General features: G+C 38.5%; 1 protein-coding gene across 2 annotated transcripts in view; it reads left to right on the top strand.

Annotated features, from left to right (window-relative positions):
- The first annotated feature begins 11,467 nt into the window (after window positions 1–11,467).
- LOC124160405 (E3 ubiquitin-protein ligase RNF13-like) overlaps window positions 11,468–25,608 on the top strand; it is a 130,455-nt gene continuing 116,314 nt past the window's right edge. The window contains exons 1-2 of one of the 2 annotated variants that reach the window (XM_046536241.1): window positions 11,468–11,662; window positions 11,867–12,068. The gene's annotated coding sequence lies outside the window, so the exon portion shown is untranslated. The remainder of the gene's footprint in view (window positions 11,663–11,866; window positions 12,069–25,608) is intronic. The other variant, XM_046536240.1, reaches the window with a different exon arrangement.

Raw genomic sequence — 25,608 nt, 5'->3', positions numbered from 1 at the left:
AGGAGAATCACGACGTTTTTATTCATTAAATATCCGAAATGTTATTTCCGAATTACCCACTTTAGACAGTTGATGTTTGTGAATTTATGTTCTCTCAAAGTACATATTAATTATTTGAGCTATTCCATGGATTGCTATGCTTCTAAAGTTTTTATATATGATATTAAAATTCCGAGGTGAAATGTTTTGCAAAGAGGTTATAGATTTGGCCACTAGGAGTCGACGAGACTGAGTTCTGATTGGAGATTGGCCTCGAGAAAATAGAACCCGTTCTGAAATCTAGATTGGCCAAGAAATTGTGCCCAATATTGTGAAACGGAGATTGGGCTAGAAATTGGTGTGTGTCAGTGGGTCCACAATCCAATATCCAATGGATTGGCCAATAAATTGGGAAGTGTCATACGGGCTTGAGGGCACAAATTTTGTTCACTTGCACTAGCGGCAAAATGAAAGTTCACTGCACGTAGGTAGTTTCCTTGCAAATGCAGCTATACAAAACTTTCAATTCCTGTCAACAATTACACTACATACGTTGCCTGCCTAACTTGAAGAATGGATTTTATGTCGCCTTGATCCATTCGGAAGCTTCATGCACAACATAGGCCATTTCAAAATAAGGAATAACCTTGGCAAATGTCCAGTCGGCATGCAGAGTGCTCAGCTTAGCATCGAGCGATCGAGGGTACAGGCCAGCCGTACAGGCTTGTTTCGTCATCACCTCTATTTCAAGATGGCCGACCGTTTTTGGCGGCGTTTAAAATTGTTCGAATTTTGATTGCTAATAATTCCATCATTACTTTTTCAACGCATCTGTCATTCATCCCAATCAAAATGAAATTACATCAGAAGTGATATACATTCGTTTTTTTAGACCGTTCTTATAGGCTTGAACAACCCTATTGTCAATAAGAACATTGACGCTTTCAATAAGAACATAAAACTCGGGTATTCGCAGGTTATCGTTCCACACAAACAAACGTACTAAAGTGGGCGATCCTCCCCATAGAGGTTACTGGAGGGGGCGCGCCCTATCCTTTCCAATAGCGGGAAGTGAAGCCAGGGGGGCGTGGCCAAATTGCGCATTTAGCCATGATGCAGTGCCCCGCTATAACACAGAGTCTTACGGGGCAACGACCAATTTTTGCTTTTTACTCATAAAATAATGCCTTTAGGCATTTTTCGCGAAAGGTACGATGAAAATTAATAGTAATACATGACCAAAGAATAAATTTATGCTGGATCAGAGCCGTTGTGACCTGCAGGAAGACAATAATCAACGGACAATGAGGTGTTTAGTCAAGCATAATTGACTCAATGTTACTAGCAAAACAATGGCTGGCAATTCGAAAATTGCATTAATTTCAACTTAAGGAATCTTAATCCGGAAATTAAAGATCGATTGAATATGTTGCTATGCACCTTCGTTACTTCTACGAACATAGTAGTCACCATTGAACTCGTCATGAACTGCTCCTGTACGATAGAAATATTGTCCAAACCCGAAGTTAAAATAATTTTTACGACATTACGCAGGAATAACTCACGACTTTGTTTCATATAATTCCATTTTCACCGTCAAAGCCCCCGAAAAAGAGCAGTGCTCCCTCTCGTAATGCAAGTTAGAGCACTACGAGTGCGTACGTCCGCAGTTAAGCACGCTTAACGGACGGACGAAAGATTACCAAAGATTGACGGACGAAAGATTACCAAATCACTACGTTTTCCATATAAATTATTTTATTTTTACTACCCAACCCTGGAAAATATCCATACTACATCAAGTAATGCCCCTTTGCACGCGAGTGAACTCGTCTGAGTGCGTGCCTCTAAATTTAACTTGACGAAAAGGTCGAAATATTACGATTTTCAAAGAAAAATAAAATCAAGCATAAAATTTCATTTAATGGGAAAATTACAAAAAGGTTAATTCACGACACAAAATAATTTTCACATTGTTCAAGTAAAAGATTCAACTTTGGCAGATCAACAGCAAATGTAAGCATACACAATGCATGGGTGAGGCCAAAAATGCAAAACCGATCTGCAAACAGTATAAGGCGATTGCAATTCATAATTTTTCCAGTGAGCAACTGCCACTCTTCATCATTCATCACAGGAAAGTAAATGGTGAAAGGTTTTCGGAAATGGCTTAATAAAAGGACCAGCAAACTTCCAAGGATATCCTGAAAAAAGTAGAAAGGCTGCGAAAGTGAATATGTATAGGTGGGAAAAAATTTCCTCTACAATAACGATTATTTTTATAAATACACCAATTCCAAAAAATATTACTATAGATAATGTATTTAAATTAAGGTACTAACAATAATTACCACTTCCTGCCCCGTAAAGTTTAACATATGCTGAGAATAACAATCAAATAATGTAATTAACAGTGTCCGGTGATGCCTTAAGGTAATTACAAAGGGCAGAAGCTGGACTTATGAGAAAATTGACATTGTTAACTGCCCGCATATTCTTTGTAACAATGAAGTGTATTCTACCTAATCGCCTCTTTGAACCCTAAACATTCCTCCCCACTCTATGACTACACAGATGTTTCAAATTTCTGACCTTCACCAACGCCCGCTCCTTTCATGGTTGCTATGACATCTCTTCCTACCTTCCCCATTCACTACCCTTAAGGAATCTCTCGACCCCCCCTCCTTCAATGACCAAAGTTTTTAGTCAAACTGTCTCCCCGCTCCCTTGCTATCCTTCCCACCCCAACCTTCTCTTGCTGGACGGTATATATAAAGCGAGGAAGGCCAAAATTTGTACCTTGATAATGACACTACGTGTCGAAACTCGTCGCATTATTTCCCATCGTTAATATTATACTCGCAACAAAATAGTTAACATGACACTTAAAATATTATACTCGCAACAAAATAGTTAACATGACACTTAAAATACAAATAAAATACTTAATTACTACCGTTGACTAATAACATTATCAACTATTCACATTAAAAGGCACCCCAAACGCGAGCACGTCGTAGGTAACAAATTCAATATGTATCAGGTGTAGCGAACATCTCACGCAATATTGCATTTTTTTGACTATTTTATTCTATATTTTACTCACCGGTGGAAAGTAAGACCTGTTTTCTTTCTTTCCGTGCGATAATTGCACCCGTAAGCCGAGCAGCAAACCATCTGCGAATGCAAAGTTTAAATAGCATATATTTGCCTAACGGAATGTTTCCGGATGTAGATAATAATATCCATGAAAATAAACACACTAATAAATATTTACGTGCCTTTATATGACCTCTGTAGCCACTGGTTTCAGAAAAAAACAATATTTACTTAACGTGTAAGCTTACGGCAAATCGACGAAGCGGGGCACTGCATGATGGCTAAATGCGCAAAAGTACCGTTATGCCTGGTTATGCCTGGCTTCACCTCAGAGCGCTTATGCCCCCTCCAGATACCTCTATGATCCTCCCTATTCGGCCATGACACCTAACTTAGTGCTGCCACCTGGATTTCCTTCCAGTTGCCAATATCGATGGCGTTTTGTCGTGGAATAGACCTCTGCACAAAATTTTAATTTGCCTTCAAATATGTTCTAAAAAATCAATAAGGATAAATATATACGTAAAACGTTTATTATATGTAACAATTTTCCATGGAATGTTTTTTAATCGCAAGAAAAGGAAGCTTTTCTCATCAGCAGACACTCCCACCTCAATACGTATTTCCATTGGCTGACGGAAATATGACGTCAGCTCATGCAACCATGCGGCGGTCCCATGAAATTCATGGGGGTTCGGCGGATTTGCAAGGAGATCTTCAGCACGGATCGGCACTTCGTTAGCGTTTCACTTTGAGAAGTGAACCAAATATCGCCGTGACGTGCTTTTCCGAAGAGTGAAAAAGTTACTGGGGATATTATTTTGCTTCCGTGGGCATCATGGATCCTGGTTTCGATAAGGGAGACGCGAGAAACTTGCCTAAATTTTCAACTGCCTCAATGTTTACATTCATAGGTATAAATAGTAACTACTGAATTAATAGTAACTACATAAATTCTGAGACCCGGGGAGTGAAGATGGCTAGGTGAGTATATCATTACGAGTGGAAATTGATTTCCTTAGGGTATTAGTTGATGTTAACGTTTCTAAATCCTTTTATTCACATAGAGTCAGACGAGAATAATACGGCGATGATGCTATAAGTTACGTGGTTAAGCGTGATAAAAATGAATGCATCGTCCGTGATCGTATGCGTAGGTTCGATCGAAGGCCTATGTTGTTGAAGCCCGTCTTTTGAAGGAGAGCGGCGAAAGCGAAGTTGTGACTCTTTCGTGTAAGGATTGCATAGCCAGTTTGGGAACGTAAGACTTTACTCTAAGTGGTATTGTATCTTTTTTATTTGGCATTTTAAGGAAAACAAATTTTCCCGTTATTCATTCGTGTAGAACAACCTGATGAAATTTTTAAGTGGTGAAATCTCCGATTTAATAGACATAATAATTTGTATTTCCTGAAGTGTGGAAAATATAATATGGAACTACTTCGAAGTAGTAGTAGTACTCCCACTTGCTCTTTAAGTAACTTAATGGGATAAAAAAATTCCCCTTTTTCTGTTGCTGTTCCTTACATTCTTTACCTACAGCAAAAATATAGGAGATAAAACTATCCGCTTATTATTATTACATTTGTTACCTATCAATGAGCTGTAGGGTTCTACGGTACTTATTCATTTGGTTTTGTAAGCATATATTCGAGTTACTCTAACATTATCCAGTCTTTCCCTAGTTTCAAGAAAGAATTACTTCAGTTAATTATATTAGAGTTTTCGTAGTAAGTACCAATAAATCAAGAGACTGAAATTCGTCGGCACTTTTTCATCCGAACAGTTCGTCGTTCACCGTCTTGGGGGACCGTGTGAAAATACTTATTTGAGGCATTTCCACTAGTATTACTGCACATAGGCACAATGCAGTACTTATAGCTGCGCTTCGACAAATCGACGAAATACGTACGACAACAGAAACGGCGTAATATTCACAAAATCACTAATTCTTTACCTCCTGTGATACCTTTACAGTGATGCGCACGGACGCGAACAACAGTATTGCATGAGCTGACGTCATTCAAGATGGCAGTGGTGCGAATAGGTCTCTGAACACCTATTTAGGTAAAGACGATTCTGAAAAGTAGGTGTAATTATTACGCTAAAAGTTATAACAATATGGCTGTAAAGTCATCTATTATGAGCATTTAAAATACGTCTTCCAAGCCATCAAGGAAAAACGTAATTCGCACCGCCGCCATCTTGAATGACGTCAGCTCATGCAATAGTGTTGTTCTTAACCACCTTGACCGTGCACATTATTGAAGTTTACAGCGGAGATATTGTGGTTATTACGCCGTATTTTTCGTGTCGTAGTTATTCCTCGATATGTCGCAGCGTATAGCTTCAAGTACTGCATTGTGCCTAAAGCTAGGTTTACACCTGCGAGAAATTGCGCAAGTTTACTGTCTGACAGTCAAAATTGCAAGTGTAAACGGGTCGGCGAGCAGTGTCGCGACAGTTGTCGCGAGCAGTGTCGCGATCTGAGCAGCGGAGTGTCTGGCACTTCGACTCGCAGGTCTAAACATGAAACTTAGCTCTAGCAATTTCTCGCGCTCGCACTGTCGCCTGATCAAACCGTGGGAGATATTTCCCGACACTTTTGCGGAAGTTGGGCTGAAGTGTAGTTGTGTTGTCTCTCGAGTCTCCTGTAATTTGTTGTTTTTTGTTTGTTTTTTTTGTGTTATGTTGTTTTGTTGATGGATGACGGGAAAAGGATGGAAAATCCCCTTGAGAAAAGTAGTTACAAATGGTCGGACTTGGAGACAAAAAAACTTATTACGTTATATGAAGAAAGCGAAATATTGTGGAATGTGACCCTGAAAGATTACAGAAACTGAGTGAAAAATCAGGAATCTTTGCGTGACATTAGCAGGAAGAATAAATACATCAGAGAATGATAAGAGTCACCTAAAAAATAGAGATTGTATGACGAAGATAGTGCATAGATAGTACAGCGCCAAACATATAGTACCACTTCAGTGGTACAAATTTTCTCTCAAGTAGATAGGGATGGACAATTTTACTACTTTACTAGTATTAGCTATTCTTATAAAATTTGAAGAAAATAATAATTGAACTTTCATAACTTCCTTCGGTCTGGTAATGAATTCAAATATACGATGATATTTAAGTGGAGTTAACGTGGAAGTAGTGGCCACAAGCAATATAAGCTGAGATTTGTATTTCGGAAGGAATCAGGTTCAGTGGATGATTCCTATATGTTTTCCATTTCTATGTTACCTCTTCCGCTAAAATCAAATGATAAAAACAACATCTTATGGAAGAATACCAGGCCGTCTTCGATCAGGTATTGTAGACCCATCAAATTATTTCTGGAAGATGAAAGTTATGAGGTAACTGGGAAAGAAGTGCAAAAAATAAAGGTACAGATATCTCCACTGATGCCCTTGGTCATCGAAATAAACGGGAATAAATTGTACAAAGTATCAGAATTTTGACGTTAAAAGAATCCTAACATTTCATCAGGTATTAGTTGAGTAGAGGTGGAATTATTTCATTGGTTTGGAACAATTCTTAGCGCACTTTCCTGTGGTTTCTCCATAAGTACAAGTGAATTTGAGAAGTATGCTAAAAAAACAGAAGAAATGTACATGCGTCATACTCATGGTATTACATGCCTTTCACGGTACTTAAAATATAATTCATGGGACAAAAGTGATTCATTGCCCCCATTGCATTGCTTTCCGAAGAGGCTCAAGAAGCAAGGAATAAGCATATTCGGAAATCCAAAGAAAATCACGGGCTAAAATACTCAAGAAAGGACACAATGAGAGATGTTTTTAACCTACTATTAGTCACATTTGACCTTATGTTTCCAGTATTAGTTCGTTGCACCCAAGGCGTTGTTATTCCCTCTCGATGGACGCCAGGCAGCTTCTCAGGGAACCAATATTACCTGCGCCTAATGAAATGAGTAATGTTAAAGAGTTGGAGGACGTGGAGTCGGTAAATGTCGGAGATGAATAGAGTTGGGAGAGTAATAATGATGAAGGTGACTAACGTTCCGCAGTTCACTTTCTGTGAAAAACGATTTTACGTTTAAATCCTGTGTTAAGGAGCATATTTTTAACGTAATCAGTTCATTAAATTAAGAAAAGCGCATTACTATGTAATTTTTTAAATGATTTTCTTCATATTTCTCAAGTGTTAAGTAACATGAAATTATTTTGGAAATTAAATTAATTTTTTTCATAAAAACCACCTTGAAAAGACCTGTGATAGTGTTATTTTGTGTTTTTGTCTATAATTTGGCATTTCTGAATGTTTTCACGACAAAAGATCTAAGTTTTTTGAGAAAAATAATTTTGTCCCGCTAGATTCGCAATTGGAACCACTGTGCCATCCGTTTGGTTACAGCGGATATTTAAACATACGTAAACAGGCCAATATAACGAATAAAAACGATTATACTCATCAGAGGCAAGAAAACGTGGGGTTATAACTATCAGCCGCTGACTCGCTGATATCGATTCCCTCAAAACTATGTCCTGTTTTTGGACTTATAGCCCAACAAAGTAGAGCAGATTCTCCAGCTCTGTAGCAGACATCCTAATGAAATTCCTTAACTGTTGAGAGTCCTCTATTTGTAACTCATTTACTTAAAGTCGTGAAAGCTCTCAAATGTTGCCTTCTATCAATCCATTCCTTAACCCAGATACTCCTCTTCCTTTTTTTCTGTTTATGTACTCTATGCCAATAATCAAGTAACACTATTGTAGCGGCAGTTTGCGCACGTCTACTTCGTGACATTGTAAAAAGCTACTGACCACGGTACGGGAGGGACCACTTCCGCGAGTTGAAATTGCACCGAATGCTGTCACATGTAAACGGATTTCATACCAACTGTCGCAACCAACAGTGACACTGGCTCGCGCGAGAGCTCGCAAAATAACTCGCGTCCAACTCTCGGGAAAAATTGCATCTGTGAGTTTACACTATGCGACACCACTCGCGCAACTTATGTCGCAACTTTTCTCGCAGGTGTAAACCTAGCTTAAGTGCAGAAATACGACTAGAAATGCTCCAAATAAATATTTTCATACGGTCACCCAAGACGTAGAACGAAGATTGGTTCGGATGAGAAAGTGCCGACGAATGTGAATGAATGAAAAAAATTAATTCTAATATTAGCGCATTGTTTATCAGATTTGACACAATCCTATACCTACTCATCTTCACCAGTGAAAAGTTTTTTCACTTGCTGGATTTATCCACTTCGAGGGGATCTCTGTCCGACACTTTTTGAAAAAATTGTATTCCTCAAGGAGACTAATGCAACCATATAGAGCAACATTTGAGAAGTTTTTACTTTAAAAAATAAAATATATATTTTTAAAACATACCTTTCTCGTGTACTATTTGTAACTATCCTTACGAGCAAAAACAGGTTAAATATTTTTTAAGATCTCTTAGTTTCCATAAGGTGAGGTGGGGTAAGTGCGACTGCGGGGTAAGAGCGACCCCCCTTCAGGTAAATCGTATTTCCGTTCTCGAAGCAGGTGGCGGTCGTGCAACATATTCCACACATTGTTATGAAACCAGAGCCAACGACTTTGTAATACTTATCCCTTAATTTCTCGTTCCACATGCTTAGGAAATATACCTGTCCGTTCATCTCGTAGTCTTAGTTGGTTGTGAGGAGAGTCTATACCGCAGTTCCCTCTGAATCAACGCATCGGAGGTGTTAGGTAAGAACTATATCTTGTTTTCTCTTCTTCATGGATTGGTTTTCCTTGCTTTACTTAAAATTTAGGAACTTGGGTCATTATATTTAGTTTAGAAGGGTGGTCGCACTTTCCCCGTCATAACCATTCATTCCTACCTTCCGGGGCAAGTGCGACCCTCTGTCGCACTTACCCCAGGCTACGAGGTTGAAGTATGGATTGAATTTTTAGTTTCTGTCTAACAGATCTTGCGTTAAACTTTTAGTTTCTGTCTGGCAGTTATTGCGTTAAACTTTATTAAATAAATGTTGCGAAACACCGAAATTTATAAAACTAGGTCTTTTAATAGAGTCCTCTCATTAACTCTTATTTTGAAGGTTTATCTGATAAAGATAGCTTACTTCAGTTTGTTGATTGATTATGATAGGGCATTGGATATCATGTCTTCTGACGAGAAGGACGTAGACGACATGGTATCAATGCCTGAAACAAGATAGCATGACTCGAAAAAGCTTAACAAATTCGGTGACTAACATTCAAAGTGGAGATTGGATTCTGGCTAGATTCAGCAGCAAAAAGTCAGTTGCTCACTAAGTAGGGAAAATTCTGGAGATTAATGAATAAGGTGTTCCCGTGGTTTGCTTTTTGAGGACATTTTTTGGAACAGAAATAAGTTTCACCTGTCCATGGAATGAGGATTCCAGAGAAATACCTAGGGAAAGTGTAGTAAAAATATTACCGAAGCCCCCTGTCGGCCGTCGACCGGCCGGCTTACAAATGTTTTTTTTTCAAAAAGTATTTCAAATACTGTTTTAGATTTCAAACTCCCAAGTCACAGGTATTGTGCACTTCAATTTTGCCCAGCCCTATACTTACACAATACTTGAACTGCTCTCAGAACTAGCTATGCAATCATTGCAAGAAAGGCTAGCCGCTAAGCTAACAGCTGTTAACTTCCACCTCACCGTCCTCCTCAAAAACTCGTGCCTCCACATAATAGGTTGTGCTCGGGGCACACACGAGCTCGAACGATACATTCGTTTTCATTGTGCATAATTTGCACGCAACCAATGGCAATCTGAACATATGTTTAGATTGTGCGAATGGCGTCGTCAGCGTAATCTTCTCGTCCGACCCTAATAAATGGAATTTCATTGTTAAATTTCATAAACACATTTAATATGTATTTTACAAGAGCCGGTGATATTATATTTCCATAGCTATGCATATTCACTCCCCGGCTTTCAGCATGCATGTAGCAATTTCTGTTGCTTATGTAAGTAAACATTGCTGCCGTTGTAATTTTCGGCTAGTTTCCGGTGTCAGCCTTGGTGAAACCGGGTTCCGAGGCGTTTGTTTTTTACAATAAAACCTCCGAAAGATATATAAGACATAAAACCTCACGTTAAAGTCGTTAAATAAACAGAGAAATTTGGTGACAATGCGCAACGCCACTGGATTTCCCACACGATTGCATGAGCTGACGTCACTTTCCGGCTGGCCAATGGAATTACGTTTTGAAGTGGGTGTGTTTTTGGAACCGTTTCGGTCATTTCTTTTCTAAATTCTTAAGAAAATATGTGAAATGAGTGCGTTAAAGTGGCCTTTATGACAATTTTACTATATTTTACGATTTTTAGTTAGTATTTGAAGGGATATTAAAATTTTGTCCAGAGACCTATTACGTTCTTCTTGCATGGCAAGTGACAGCTATTTAAAATGCTCGAAATAAAAAAATGCAAGATTATACGGCCAAAGTGTTACGCCACTTAGATTAATATTTACACGTACTTTTCAGAAAGGTCTTTACCTTGATAGGTGTCCAGAGGTCTATTGCGCGAATGCATGAATGAAATTAGAACGGGCTATTTTGTCATCTCACGTCCACGCATTCTCGCATGTGTTCTAGCCTTCACCGCCTTCTAGTGTTCACCGCTTTACACGACGCAATTTTGACTGCGCCTTCGTGCACACATCAGATTGTGCAACTAAAAACGGCCGTGTAAAATGGCCTTAACAACACGTATCTCACTAGTGTAGCTACAAACTTTTGTCCAACCCCACGTATCTTAAACACAGTGTAATAACATTTAAAAAATATAATTTAAAGCAAAAAACAACTTGTAACTTGTGCTTCTGTATTTTTGGTTCTTAATTTCCGTGTACAATTAATAAAATAAATAATTTTTTGCTCTCCTGAAAAGTTGCTATTTTTGAGATACGTGTTGTTAGAACTTAGGCATCGATGGCTATCACTTTCTCAGGGATTGAAAATCCTCATAAAGACGTCTTCATGACCTCGGTGTTCTACGTGGGTATCAGCTGATTGAAAAAAGTAATGATTAACATTGTTCTAAGGGTTACTAGCAATGCCATGATAAGAAATTAAAACCAAAAAGTGTAAAATTTAATTAATTAAACCGCGATGTCTTTTACAAGTTTTAATACCGTGGTCTTCTTGCGGGCGGTATATTCATTTGTTGATTCGTTGATCATCATCCGGGCCACAGATATATACTTCTGTACATACCATGCTTCTGTATATATCTGTGATCCGGGCATATCATTCACCGACCTTGATGCAGCCTAACGACTGGAGCGCCACTATTTACTGTGACCGGTGGAAATCATTGAAATCCAGGGAGTGGAGCATGGAGCGTCCGAGTACAATGTTGCGGGGTTTTTTTATGCGTTCATTGCTTGAATCACGTGAGGACAAGAGTGTGTTTGTCAACACGTGAGTCCTCGTGTTTGTAGACATTTGTAAAGCTTGGCTTGGAGGTCGCTCGTGCGAGTGAATGTAACTTCGTGAAACTTAAAACCAACTTTCTTGCCTTTTATTTAGTTGAAAAGTAGTGTTTCTTTCAATGAAATTGTTCATTTTACACTGTCAGGTAAAGGAATCATGGCCTTTCATTGTTTATCAGTCTCGGAACAGTATTTATTTCTTTATGTTATTATTGACATGAAATACTTTTTTCATGCATCATTAGCATTGTATGTGGTGTTGCTTATTATTGAGCATTTATTAGTGTAGTTGATTTTTTTATGCTTGTGATATTATTTAGAAATTTGCGTGATAGTGTTATTGGTTGCAGGTAACGGCATCGCTAACATCTGCCCGTTTACATGCTGTGGGCGCCTTGCATTTTCTCATAAAATCGGTTAAAATTTGAAGTAAGAGACGACCGGTAGTACAAGAAGAGGCAGATACCAATCTGGAATCAACGTTTGCCATTTGCCGCACCAGTTTCCCGTGACATTTATATATTAATTGAAGAGGATTAATTATAACACTGGGTAAAATTAGTTCATTTTTCTCTAGTCTGTGCTGCCAGAATCGTGGCTATGTGATTTATGACAGCTTATCCGAAATATGCGGATTGTAATTGGTATTTGTGATACATAAAGTTTATCTTTTAGTCGATATTTTTTAACTTAGGGCAGAATATCACTCGTTATGTTGGAGTTGAAAGCTGATTTCTCTTACGTGACAGATCAATTTCACTGTTCGATCCGTCGTAACTAAATGTGCAGTGAGGCTGAAGTTATAGTTATTTATGAATCGCATGATTATTTTCTAGTATGTACTATGGATTAGATATCTGAAAGGTTAGTAGTAGAATAGAATTCACACTGAAGTTGAGGGCATACAGTTAATGGTTTTGCTGTTCCTTCTTACTTAGCCTATTTTAGGATCTTTGATCACTATTAAGTGGTTTTTCTTAACGAATTGACTGCATGCCTGTTATTTACAGTGATTCTAGATACGCTAACCTAATCTTTTTTTCCTTATGCGTTCCATGGTAGTATGAGGTCGTCCTACTTCAATCGAATACAGAGAGAAAAAAAGGAATGAATCAAATGAACTCTTTCAACTGAGCTTACTTCTTGTAGTTTTATCATCATGTTGTAGATCATTTCTAAGTATTGTTTTGAAATATTTCGTGTCCCTTCTCACACATCACAAAATATCTACAAAATGTCTATAAAATATCCAGCACGTCTTTTGCTGATATCTAGAAAATGTATATTGTAATAACTTGTGGACATATTGTAGATATCAGAATGTCCGCTTCTCCTTTATCATGTAGATAAAGGTAGACATGGTATCTCAAGCAGGTATTTTCTGAACATTCATATTCAAATTGGACCCAAAGGGAAAATTCAGGATAAATGACTTGATTATAAATCGCTTCTTGATTACAAGAGTTTATTCTCGCGGAGCAGGAGGTGGGGATAGGGGTCTTCTGGGGATTCTTCCCGAATATTGAAACCTCCCTGGCTTTCACTTGTTTCTGAAAGGGCCTTCCGATTCCAAGCTTGAAGTGTCCAAAGCTGCTTACCATTTCCTTTTAGCTTTCTCAAAGGAGTCTGCAACATTATCAATGAATGTTGATTCAGTGTGGTGCAGTATTGGTCTTGAAGATTTTTAAATCCAAATTTCTCCCAAGGTTTTACCTTCATCGAGGCCAAGAATGAATTTGAGTACATAATTTTGGTACAGTGGCGGAAAAAATTAACGCAAAGCTCGTTGGCGTCTGAGAGCGGCCAGTTCAGGAACTACTTGTCTTCCAAAATTTTGCCCTTGTAATGCTCTCATACAACCGGGAGTTTTAAAAGCAATATATCCTCATACCGGGGAAATAATCATACCCGTCGAATTATGACAAGGCGCAAAAGATCCAGTTACGAATTCTTCGCCATTTTTTCCGAAGTATGCTTCGCCCTCGACTCACCTACAATGGAATCTACTCTCGTCGGGACATCGTGGACAGAGCCGAGATATTGGGCATTGAGACTGCCTTAGAACCCAATCGTTCCGGTGGTGTAGTGGGTAAAGTATCATGCTTCGAATCAGAGGTTCCATGGATCAAGTCCCAGTGACGGATGACTTGATGCTGCACACACACACTGTAAACATTTTTCTGATCTTAAAACGCTATAGCTATCATTAGGTCCATAGGACGTTGCATGGCTATTGAATTCTTACGCGCATATTTATTGTTGAAATTCAACCACCATATTGCATAGCTATTTGGGCAGTTGACTGAGGAGTGAATTTTGACTACCATTTCCGCGTCGTCCAACCCAGCTTCAATGCCCCTAACATTAGCTGTATGTGCAATGTGTCACGGCCTACTACTCCTCCCTCATTTCAAGGGAAAATTCCTCAGAAGTTTTGCAGAGCTGAGCGAAGGCTGAAAATCGAGCCACCCAACCTCAGTAGTTCTCAATCGGGTAATTTTGGGCGTCTGCGTATGTATTTCATCAGAAACATTGAGCAAATGGTTAAGTTAATAGAGGTTAGACTTACCCTTAAATTTCCCAATAAAATGAGCATTACGCAAACATTATAAAAATATTTCATCATTATTATGGAACTTATGTTATTTCGAAGTCATAGAAATATTGGACTGTTCGCGTTTTCCGCTATTTATTTAATCCCTACTTCGAACTTTTGATTACTTTTAGCACTCAAAATAGATTAAGGTATTGCATAAATCTCACAATCAATTATTCGTGGTAATTTCGCGTCAGAAATGCGGTTGTAAGACATTTATGTTAATTTATAAACTAACTTATAAAAAAATAAAAATCATTTCTCATTACCTTTACCTATCAATGAAGAAATATTATTCTTCTAATCACATGAATTACCATTTATTACGCATCTTCATTTTCTTGTCGAATTTACAATATTCTCTATTCAATGAAGAGGAGCGATAGAGTTTTTTTTGACCATCCCGTGAATTATAGTGTGTGGTCGAATTTTCCCATTGTCTTAGCAAAAAATATATTTCCAGTAAGCCACGGAAACAAATTCTAGATAAAATTCATTCCGTTCTATTAACTCAAAAATAGAGTCGAATTCCATGAAGTTTCTTTCCACCCATTCAAATTTCCGTAATCTTTTCAGTTTCCTAAATAACTTTTCGATGAGTGAAAATTATAAAACTTTTCTGATCCTCATTTTATGTCAGTTTATAAAATTGAAAAACATTTAACGCTTAGTTCAGATACATCTTTTTTAATAAAGATCTAATTTTTAATTGATGTTGTTAATCAAATATGCTTTCATATGGATCATCTTTGTGATTAAAAATCAAGTTTTACAGACATTATGAAGTTCAAAAACCTCTATTTACTCCACTCATTTCACTATGAAAGAAATCGTTTACTGACCAAATTAATCAATTTCTTTGGATAACTACATGAAAGATGGCCATAAAATATTCCGTTACCTAAATTAATACGGCTTCGCATTTCTTTTCAATTGCAGTATGCTACATGTTGTTCCAATATAATCCTCGGGAAACTATTATTGGGTGGAGAATATTGAGCAAAGCATTGCAATACTGAACTGAAATCAAACAACTGATTTCTCGGAGGTGGCTCAAAAAAGTAATTTCATTCTGCTTGGAGGACTCTATAGGAGTTCTCCCTTGAAGGGGAGAAGAAGCATAGGCCGTGACACATCGCACATGCAGCTAATGGTTAGGGGCATTGAAGCGGTGCTGGACGACGCGGAAATGGTAGTCAAAATTCACTCCTCAGTCAACTGCCCAAATGGCTATGCAATATGGTGGTTGAATTTCAACAATAAATAAGCGCGTAAGAATTCAATAGCCATGCAACGTCCTATGGACCTATTGATAGCTTATTGCGTTTTAAGATCAGAAAAACGTTTACAGTGTATGTGTGCAGCATCAAGTCATCCGTCACTGGGACTTGATCCATGGAACCTCTGATTCGAAGCATGATGCTTTACCCACTGCACCACCGGAACGATTGGATTTTTAGGCAGTCTCAATGCCCAATATCTCGGCTGTGTCCAATGATGTCTGGACGAGAGTAGATTCCATTGTAGGTGAGTCGAGGGCGAATCATGCTTCGGAGAATATGGCGAAGAATTCGTAGCTGGATCTTTTGCGCCTTGTCATAATGCGACGGGTATAATTATTTCCCCGGTATAAGGGATATATTGCTTTTAAAACTCCCGGTTGTATGAGAGTATTACGAGGGCAAAATTTCGAAAGACAAGTAGTTCCTGAACTGGCCGCTCTCAGACGCCAATGAGCTTTGCGTTAATTTTTTCCGCCACTGTACATAAAAGTTTATGACTTACAGTATTATATTAAAAATGATGTTTTTACAGTATTGTAAGTCTCTAGATCAGCAGGGTCTGTCGAGGGGTCATCAGGGAACCAATTAAGACGCCAACACAAGGTTCAAAAACTCTCGCTTTATTCGACCATTCAAGTACACTCTCCGCACTCAGACTCCTCCACTCATTCAGGAGCGCGCTCCACAGCCGCTCGGCATCACCACTTGACTCCGAGTGACTATTATCAGCTGGCCATTCCCTATTCGTTGCCTCCTAGTCACCTCATGCATAGGCGACCGGGAGAAAATGTTGCGTTTTGCTGCTGCGTATGCACTGGCAATTCCTCGGCGGCTAGGTAGAAGGGTTGGGGGAAGAGCTGATACAGCGGTATGGGCAACAAGGAATGTGGAGTGGGAGGAAAGGTGCCGAGTCATTGGGCGCACGTACAGTATTATAATAAAAAATTTTTGTTATAAGTAAGTTAATTAATAGGAAGAGACTACAATTTTGATATCCTTTTTTTTGCAATTAATTGAATTTTTTTATTGATGGTAACCAAATTGATACAGCTAATAGTCACCTATCAACTTTGATTAATGTAAATTAATAATAAATTTTGTTTAAGGCAGAAAGCTATAGCCACGTTAAACGATTTTCCTATTTTGAGTGATGAGTATGATCTTATCGATGTTAAACCTTTGCTAATATAAAACAGTCACTGCATTTTTTCTGTCTAGCTTATCTAAATGGACATAAATTGGAAATTGTAAGTTTTAAATGTTTTAATCAATTGAATATATTATTTTTGGAAAAAAAACAGTCCCAGCAAAAGAATTCTTGACAAGTTTTCAGCCTAGTGCGGCTTTTAAAAGCAATATATATGCAGGTGTAAAGTAATAAATCAAACAATAGTAATGACAAAAACACGGTGAGTTGGGAGAACTAGAACGACTCATCCGCTCAGTGAGAGGTCCTGCAATAGCGTGGGAGGGAAGGGTGGTGGGGATGGAGATCGTTCTCTGGGTGTCTGGGAACTCTGCCTTCCTAGCAGCGGGGCACTGGAGAGAATATGTACGAGAGCAAGGGAGGAGCGTGAAAGATTATGAAATTTTGTGAAGTATTTTTTTCTAGGCAGAAATGTGCGAGCTAAGTGATTTGTGCAGTTTGAGTGTCCAGTCTGTCTCGTCTTGTTTGGGTTTGTTACTAATATCACAGTCCTGCATTTCTACGTTTCTACCATGTTTTTCAAGTTCTGTTGATATATTTTTGTGTGCTGAATCCTAATAATATCTTTTTTTTTACTGCCTGGATTGAGTCAGAACTTTTTTTTAAATTTTGCCATCTGTCATATATGGAAGAAAATCAAAAATTTAAGACACAATTATATGCGTACTTACTTGTAAAATATAACATAATGTGTAAATACCTACTACAGTAAAATTCGGTTATAACGCGGGTCTAGGGGGACATAGTTTACACCCGCGTTATCGGACAACCGCGTTATTACGGGAAACTGCGTGGGAAGCAATAAAAAAACCCTTAAAGGTAATTTTTATAGCCAATTTATTTGCGTAATACATTATTAAAATATTTATTTTATGATTTAGACGCTCTACTTTAACGGGAGTTACTAAAGTACTCGGATATTTTCTTTTGCCACGATAGTTGATGGCGTTTCTTTGTCACGTAATTTTTTATGCTTTGCAAGTGCAACAGATGAATACTATCGCAATCACTTTGTCCCTCCAACCAATTCATCAATTCACTTATATTATGTAATAAATGGCCAATTTTTGGCATCTCGACCTCACTTTCGTCTTCTTCATTCTCAGTCTCATCTTCCGATGATGCAGCTGTTTTTGCGCGGCTCTGGACTGCAGCCACAATTTCTTCGTCACTCTTATAAGCAGATACAGGAGTTTCCTCGTCTTCACGAACCCAGGCCTCGAGATCACTCACAAATAGTTTATTACAAAGAACATCTGAAGCTTCACGTGCGTCCTCTTCGTGAAAACCAAAAACTCGTATTCGTCTTCCATGCTATCGCCCGCTGTATACTCGCACTTTGACCAGCAATTTAGGATTGTAGCTGAAGTTATTTTCTTCCATGCCAAACCAATATTATAAGCCATGTTCTTCAGGGTGACTGTTTTCAGATATTCTTGTACCTGCAGTTCTGAATTTATGACACTAGTGAGCAATTCCCGCCGATAGTGGGCTTTAAATGCTCTGATTATCCCTTGGTCCATGGGCTGAATAAGAGCTGTCGTATTTTTTGGTAAAAACAAAGCCACTATTTTGCCATCCCTCGATATCAAGAGCTCAGAAGACGGATGGGCCGGACAGTTATCTAACAGAAGTAGTGCCTTCTCTTCTAACTTTTTTGATCTTAAGTGGCTCTTAACCGATGGAACAAAATCTTCATTGAACCAAGATAAAAAAAATGTCTCGAGTCATCCAGGCATTCTGACTTTTTTTGTAATTTATGGGTAGTGATGTCATATTAACGTGCTTGAAGCACCGAAGACTTCGATTTTTACCAATACACAGAGGTTTTAACTTGTGACTTCCTGATTTGCTAGCGCACAGTAATAAAGTCACTCTTTCTTTGCTCATTTTTATTCCGGATTTATTTGCCGATTTCTTAATATCAAGTGATTTTGTTGGAAGCAATCTGTAGTAGAGAGCGGTTTCATCGCAGTTATACAATTGCTCTTCAGTGTACTCACGTTCATCAATCATCTTGCGTAAAGTCCCACAGAATTCTCTAGCTGCTTCACTGTCACTGGAACGAGATTCTCCTTGCATGTTAACTTGCGCTACCCCGTGGTGAATTTTCCACCTCGATAGCCAGCCAGCAGAAACAACAAAATCATGAGCACCACCTATTTGTTTATTTAATTTAATTGCCTGTGCTTGTAAAAGTGGACCGGATAATGGAACTCCTTCACTGCGCTTCTGAACAAACCACGTAAACAAACATTCATCCACATCACCAGCAGCACTCAATCTGGCCTTTTTTTCTATCAAATCCTATTTCGTCATCCACTTTATCAACAAATGATCGTAATTTCTCTTCTTCTTTCATCCAACCACGAATAGTTCCTTCAGGAACACCAAACTCCCTGAATAAACTTGATTTTGAATCACCGCGTTTCACTCTGTCGATTATGCCCAACTTTTCTTTAATTGTGTAAGTTTTCCTTTTGGCAGACATCGTTTTTACCCTAAAATCAATGAAAATTTTCGTAAAAAAGTAATTTTCATATTAATATTAAGCCTAAGACAAAGGTAAAACAGCTCATTCATCATTAAATGCTCGAAGCCTGTGGGCATTGAGTACCTACCTTAGTTTGAGCGCCGTGGTGCGAACGTACGAAAGAGAATTATCTCAATCTCCCTGAATCTCGAAAATTATTATAGCCGTGCAACACACTTTTCAGCTCGAGTTCACAAGACACAATGACCGATCAGGAATTACCGAGTTTTTTTTATGGCTACGAAACAATGTATGGAATACGTCGCCAACCGCGTAAATACAGTCGCTTGAAGTAGCGCCGATGCGACGCGTCGGTAGACACGCCGAGGTAAAATTCGCCACAAAGTTACCTACCTCAAAAAAAAGGTCAATGCAATCATTTTGGGGGACATGGTGAGACCCGCGGTATATCCGAAACCGCGGTAAAGTGAGGCGCGTAATAACCGGAATTTACTGTATTTCTAATTATTGCGTCAAATCCTTATTACTTTCATCATTAGATATATTAGTGGAAATTATATTAATAGTATTATGCTAAGTCAAGCAAAATTATGCTGATGTAGTAAAAATTTCTCAATGCTTTTTGGGTGCGGTTTAATATATGAACTAGTGATTCGTTGATAAATCGATAAATAAAAATGACGGAACCATGATTAGTAAAGTTAAATTATGTCGTCATATTTGGTTTTATGTTTGGTGCACATACATTCCTATTCTTGAAATCATGAGGAGGTAAAACACTAATTGCAGAAAGTCATTGGTTGTCATAGTAGAACACTATATATAGACGACTCATGCTGTCAGTGTGTTTCAAAAATTTGGGATTAGGAAGGGAGGTTGTGTGAAAAGGAGGGAGAAACTATTCGAAAGAAACCGCAATTCCCATTGTTCTCAGGTAACTTGAAACTTTTACTCAACTTGAGCGAAATTTTCTCCTGCTATAGAACTCGAGGCTCTATTTATTCCTACTCCCCATTCCACTTCCATTTTTAATGTTTCACAGGAAACTATTTCCTTGCTTAACCTTTTGCCCTACTAAAGACGAAAATATGCATCTGGACGTTTCTTGATCTAGGAGATGAAAGACCCAAATTTTCACTGGAGATTTTCCTATGCAGGTGAACAAATGCCGAATATATACCTACATTCCCTAGCTCTCCCTCTTTTATGATGTTCACAGGTGTGTGACGTCTTTGTTCCGGGACCCAACACTGCCGGGTTTAGGCTTTACCCTCGAAATCTGGGAGCAGGTACCCGGACCACTCGTCTTATACTAACCCTCTTAGCGGTAAGGGACGGCGGTCTTACAATGTTTATCCAGTCATTTTGAGAAATAAATATTTGTTCCTTTCTCAAAAATATAATCTAAGAATAGAATTCTTTGCCTTTTGAGCAGTGTTTGCATTTTTTAAACGAAATTCTACGATAAATATTAACTTATATCTTGATTGCAGTATAGACATCAACATGGAAATTGTTGCTGCATTAAATGCAGTAATATTGATGGTAGAGCTTCATTCAAAATTTGACAATTCTCCGAATAAAACGAGGAATTCAATTTGGAGTTTGCAATTTACGTTCAAGCAACAAATATCCGTATAGCCTATTCATATGAACAAAGCATGATCAACCATGAACCTATGCTGCTGGTAGGGTTATTAACGCCGAGAGGAGGGAGCCCTACTACCCTCTGAGTCCGAGATAATGCGGAGTCCCTGCTAGGAAGGGTCGAAAAAGTTGGTGCTGAGAGTGTGTGAATATCCGAAAGACCCATCTTAACGAATAATTGAATAATAATAATACGGTGATAAAAAAAGTCTCATGTCTATGCTTGTCGCAATTAAAATTAATGAAAAAGTTGACGCCATATGATCACAATGATGAAAACAAAATATACAGCCACTACGAAGCCTCAAACCCTGGTCCCCCGGTTGGTAGTCTTAAACGCTAACCACTACCCCACCTGACCCATGTGCTGAATGGTGTGATATCATGGAACTATAAGCGGCTTGTGAAAAGTACCGCATGAAAATTAATTAATTACAGCCAAACTAAGGCCGATTCAACGGAACTACTACTAGTTCAGGGATGTGTTCACCATTCCGAAGGCCATAAAAAATATGGCATTGAAAAAGGCGGAGCAAGTTTCGTGGTCTCCCCTTGTAAGTGTTCAGAACATGTTGCCAGACTGTTCACCGACTGTATTTTGGCCCAAATAAAGTCAGGGTTCCCACTCAACCGTGAAAACCGTGAATAAGCTGTGAATTTCGTCTACCGTGAAAAAGCCGTGAATTTCGCCATGAAACCTTAAAAATATCTCAATATTGATAATAATACTACGATAGCCTGATCAAATTCGATATGTTAATCATGTTTCATGGTCAGGCACGCGCAGACTCTTTAATCTACGCATTTCTCTACACACGAATATTTGAAGTGTATTAATTGGTCCGTACTATATGCACTACTACTACGTGCACTTTGTGTAATTCATTGACGTGCCTTATATTGATGCACAATGCTGTAATCGATCTCTGGGCAAATAAATACTATTATTATTATTATATGACGACACATTGACCGATATTTTCCATTTTAATGGCCGAAGTCTGTTATTTTGTCTTAGCGTTTCAATTTCAGTGATAGCTTGGGATGGACTTGTGTTCGAAAAAGGAGGAATGAAATAACTTGCATTTCTAATGGACCCAGAATGAACCATTTAGGAAAATTATCTGATTTGTAACTCTAAGTTTGGTTCCCACACAAAATTAGGGCACATGCAATATGCTTCGAAATATGAGTTTGCCATTGGAATTTTACTTCAGGAAACATTTCTATGGCAAATAGGCTTTCAATTTATGGCAATAGCTCTCAATAGACTACGGTCACCTCATTTGAAATTATGTGAATAATAAAGTAAAAGTGAAAATACACCATGTCTCGTATAGCGCAAGGGATGCGTTCCTTGGGGTCTTTGCGCTATACGAATTTGCGTTATACGAGAGCGTTTTAACATTGGGAAGATAGGGATGTGTTCCTGGTAGCATAGGTCTTGGGTATTGAATTTCCTTCAAAAAATATATATTCCCATAAATAGCCTTACAAAACATTATGTATATAAATGTTTATAGTTTAAAACATCTTTAAAGAGAGTACGCACGCATTTGAAGACTTTTATTCACGTTAAAAAAAATTCTTACGTGCTTTTGAAATTCCCTCCTGTTGTGCGGGTGGGCTAACATCTGCTATATCAGGGGTTCGTAACGCATTGCCGGCAGTTGACGATTTTTCAAACCAGTCTAAAAACAACTATTGTGTCACCCAGGCCCTTTTGTCGCTCATCGAAATGACAGGCATATGCTACTTTGAATGCCATTTCATAGCTAGCGGAGTTTATGAATGATAAATCATTTTAACTTGAAGTCCTCCGAGTCATTAGCAGCTACGTGAAACAGTCTTTAAATGCCTTGAAACCTGACCCAGGTTTTCCTTCCCTAAAAATGAATGAACGAGAATGCATTCTTTTCCAAATGAATACAGTCTCGTCAACTCTAAAAACTAGTTGAGGGGGAAAGGAGCCACATTCTATCACAGCTTGGAGTTCATCAGAAAATGTTGTGGTGACTGCGCTATCAACACTTGCAGATTCACCTGATATCGCCACACTGAAAATACCTGCTTGCTGTTTAAGTTCTGGAACCAACCGGAGCTTTCACTAAATGTCTTGGATGGATTACCACTCTCGTCTTTTCGTACTGATTCACTATGGACTTTCAGTATGTGTAGACCGCTTGGTTGAAGTTGGTGCAGCTGAGGTCACTGATGTTTTAACTTCGTCTTTATTCAGAAGAAGGCATCGTGCGTTTAAACTTCCGCGCAATATTGCTTTGACGCTCTCCATTTTCAAAGCAATTGACCTCTTTAAAATCCTCTTCTAGGTTTATGGTTTTTCTTGATAAATTCTTGATTTTTCTACCCGCATTCCTATTTTTTTGCCATTTTCTCTTGGTTTTTACTCTGCATGGCTCTATCGAAATCACCTTCTACTGCTGAACTGTTTTCTTGAGACGCAGAGGGCCTACGACTGCTGGGAGGGAACGAAGCTTTTGTGTTTGAGACTGGCGGACCCTTTTATGTGTTGATGCTATTCCCAGTCAACACAGTATTCGTAATGAGGTCTTATATGAACTCATAAGTTGGACTCCTTTAAGATTCCACATTAAGAGACATGAAAGGGCCTTTAAGACCTCACACTTCATGAGGTCACATGAATGATGTCTTAAAGACCACATACTTCATGAAGTCTTGAAGACCTCACACTTCATGGGGTCTTCAAGATCACACACACATGAGGCCTGATAAATCAAGTCATGTATATGTTAATGAATTATAATTTCAATCGTAATTATATATTTCTGCGTGTATAATATTTTTTCTTCCTTCAATTAACTCTATATATTAAGAGATGGGTTCGTAAACTTCTCCCTCCGATTCTATTAAATAAGCTGACACTTCCACTTTCCGCTAGGTCCGCCATTGTGTTGTCGTGTTATTCTACTGCCTTGAGCTCAGACGTCTAGTTTATGATTAATATCGTGTGTACTCCATGGCCTAGTTCTTGCTCGTGTTTTTCCTTGTGTCTACGGACGTGAATCAGGATTCCATCGGATCTGAGATCGGCACGAACCTTGTGGACATCATGATGCGTTACGTGCACGGAGACTTGGAAGGTAAGTTTCGATGATTTTATGTGTACGATTCTTTATCCACTTGTAAATGAGAAAATCCATTAATTATACTATTTTCGAAGCTGGTTAAGTTCATGCTTATCATTGATTATCGGTAAATACAGTAGAACCTCGGTTATACGACCCTCAGTTATACGATGCCCTACTTATACGCCCATTTTTTTTGGTCCGGTGAATAACCCCATATGAACCCATGTATTTCCAACCTCAGTTATGAAACTTTTCACTTATACGACGAACTCGGTTACGAAACGCATTTTTCCAGGCCAATGAGATAAAATACCTAACTTATCCGAATTTTTTGATAACTGCTCTACGAGAAAATTGCGGTACGCGTGCCGATTTTAGTCACAGGAGCGGGGGTAGAACGTGCTCATTACATAGATATGTCAACGAAGAATAATAAGTTTTAATAATGAGCGAGGCTGTTTATTAGATACTAGTTTTAACTACAGTAGATGATCGTTAATCCGGAATATCTATCTCTAACGGAAGATTGTCAAGAATTTTCCAAGGTTATGTTTTACGTCGCCCCAGCGAAATAACACCAGAATGAGCCGTTAAAAATCCTCGCGTACCAAAATTTTAGCTTCCAAGGTCATCCAAAAAAGATTATCGTATTTGCAGAATGGGCGTAAGTCGATGGCGATTCAACACGATGGTAATAACAGCGTGCGTGGTCTCATTCCGCGGGGCTAATCCCTCATCCGCGGGACGAATTGAGCCGGGGAAAGTTGCTTACGCGGCGCGCAAATCAAAACTGACCCAACTTGTATCTGTGGGTTAAAATGAAAGTTTGCTAGTTTGACCTTGAGTGGCTATTAGCTTGAGTCTGCCTGGTGGCAAGCGTTTATTTTTTAACTGAACGAGAGTTAGTACGAATGCCCTCGGAGAATAACTCGCGTGGGCTGAAATCGAAAAAAGCTGGCCAAAATTCACTGTAGCCTTAAGTTTTGCTAAATGAATGAAATTTTTTGCGAATTGGGTATTGTATAGACACAATGAATCTTATTTACGATGATTTAGTCCATAACAGTGTTTATGAGGGCAATGAAATTTTAAAAATTGGGGAAAGTTACGCGGGAACCATAGTTACCAGGGGCAAGTTGAAATTATGATTTGGGAATATCAAGGGAAATTCAGAATTTCTTCCATATGCAACTATGTTTAAGCTACCTAGTAGGTTCTCATAAGGTATATGATGATTGAAAATTGTTATCGAGTCTTTTAAACCTGAAATTTTGGTCATTGAAGAGTGATAATAAAAATGAATACCATTGACAAATGTTTTTATTGCAAATTTCTCAAAACAAGGGTGTGCCACATTAAATTCTATTCTGAGTTAGAGGATAAAGACTCCTCATATTCTCAAATATTTTCGCTCTTCACCAGAAGATTTTTCACCTACTCTGGTAAAATTTTTACTTTACGGGGAACCCCCGCGGAACAAGAAGTGGAAGGATCTGACGTAATCAGAAGCTTATGGAATAGGCCATAGTTTGTGGCAATTCTAGAAATTTTCATGGTGTGTTTTTCGCGAATTCCATGGAAGTTGCTACACTTAATTCCTCCAGTGAAGTAGGACTTCTCAGTTTTATTTTTTTCTACGTTTAGACCTCTCACTTGCACTGTCGAAATGCAGTGACGGTATTCCATGAGGAGTGCTCTCAGTTAAGCCTAAAACAATGGCAAATTACTACGAATTAATTACAATTTATGGACTAT

Source organism: Ischnura elegans, chromosome 6 (genome assembly GCF_921293095.1).
Source record: "Ischnura elegans chromosome 6, ioIscEleg1.1, whole genome shotgun sequence".
In the NCBI taxonomy this organism is placed as follows: domain Eukaryota; kingdom Metazoa; phylum Arthropoda; class Insecta; order Odonata; family Coenagrionidae; genus Ischnura; species Ischnura elegans.
Note: the sequence above shows the minus strand (reverse complement) of the source record. Positions and strands in the feature narration are given on the sequence as shown.